Genomic DNA, 1,818 nt, shown 5'->3' on the forward strand with positions numbered 1-1,818 from the left:
GATGAGCCAAAATTTTTTGTAAAAAAAAAAAAAAAAAAAAATCATATAAAATTAAATCACGTTCGCAATATTGCCAACTTTTGAAAACATTAAAAAAAAAAAAAAAAATTAAAATTTTATATATTTTTAATATTTTATCACCGAAAAAAAAAATATTTATTTATTTATTTAGCCTTTTTTTTTTCTATTGACGCTTTCATCTCATCCATTTTTTATTAATCAATTTAAAAATAAATAAATAATAATTTTTCCGTTAAATTTTCTTTTTACTATTATTATTATTATTATTATTATTATTATTATTATTATTATTATTATTATTATTATTATTATTATTATTATTATTATTATTATTATTATTATTATTATTTAATAAGTGTTTTTTTTAACGTCCGCTTTTTTTTATACACACAAAATTAAAAATAAATAAATAAAAGTTAACGAATTAAAAATAGAAAAGAAAAAAAAATTATGAGAATTTAAAATAAGAAAAAAAAATTTCGATGTATCGATATATCGATCGATCGATACATCGATACATCGAACGATATTTAAATAAATTTTAACGAATCGTATTCTGCTTATTATTATAATTATTGTTGTTGTTATGAAACATGTTATGAAGACTTAAATGAAAAATGTTATGAGACTTTTATTGGGGAGGCGGGGAGAGGGGAGGAGAAAAGGGAAGGGGAAGGGAAAATAGGGGAAAAATAGGCCGATTCGGAACGTTGCACTTAATTGACGATGAGCAAATATATATATATATATATATATATATATATATATATATATAAATATTTTTAATCTTAATGAAAAACAAACAAAAAATTTAATTGTTTTCTTGTATAAAAATATTACAAAGAGAACGTGACGTTAATAACTTCTTCTTTATTAATTTCCCTTCGCGTTAAAAAAAAAAAAAATAAAATCTTATTAATTTATTAATGGAATAATTTATCAACTTTTTTTTTCTTTTAATAAATTTGTATACATATCGATATCGTTTAATTGATAAATATTTATGTTTAACATAAATTAATAATAATAATAAAATGACGTATTTAGGTCAATAAAAAAAAATTTTTTTCCCCTATTATTATTATTATTTACTTTTTTTTTAACGGTTAATAAGTAAAAACTTATTAATAATTCTCATTGTTTTTTTTTTTTTTTTTAATAAAAAGCAAAGTTTTTTTTCCCCTTTTTTCCTTTTTTTTTTTTTTTAATAGGGAATAAATGAATAATTAAAAAAAAAAAAAAATTTTTTTAAATATATTTTACGGTAGTTAAATCGAAACTTTTTATCATTATTATTATTATTATTATTAATATTAATAAATTAATATAATTATTTTAATAATAATATAATTATTATATAATTATATTATAATATAATTAATTATAATATAATTATTATAATAATAATATTTATTATTAATAATATTATTAATAATAAATATTATTATTATTATTATTAATAAATAAACGAAATCGAAATGAAATAATAATAATAATAATAATAATAATAATAATAATAATAATAATAATAATAATAATAATAATAATAATAATAACAACATTATTATTATTAATCGGTCGATTTAGTTTTGTTAACGAAAGCAGACGACGACAACAACAATAAGAACAACCAATCAAATCTCTCGCGATAGACACGTTTACATGGGCGAGAACGTTACCTTTTTTTTTATTATTACTATTAATAATTAAATTAATTTTATTTTAATTAATAAAACATTGAGATTTAAACGAACGTTTATATACGTAAAATAAATTCATTCACACACACACACACAT

Source organism: Pediculus humanus, genomic scaffold (genome assembly GCF_000006295.1).
Source record: "Pediculus humanus corporis 1103172108215 genomic scaffold, whole genome shotgun sequence".
NCBI classification, from domain to species: Eukaryota; Metazoa; Arthropoda; class Insecta; order Psocodea; family Pediculidae; genus Pediculus; species Pediculus humanus.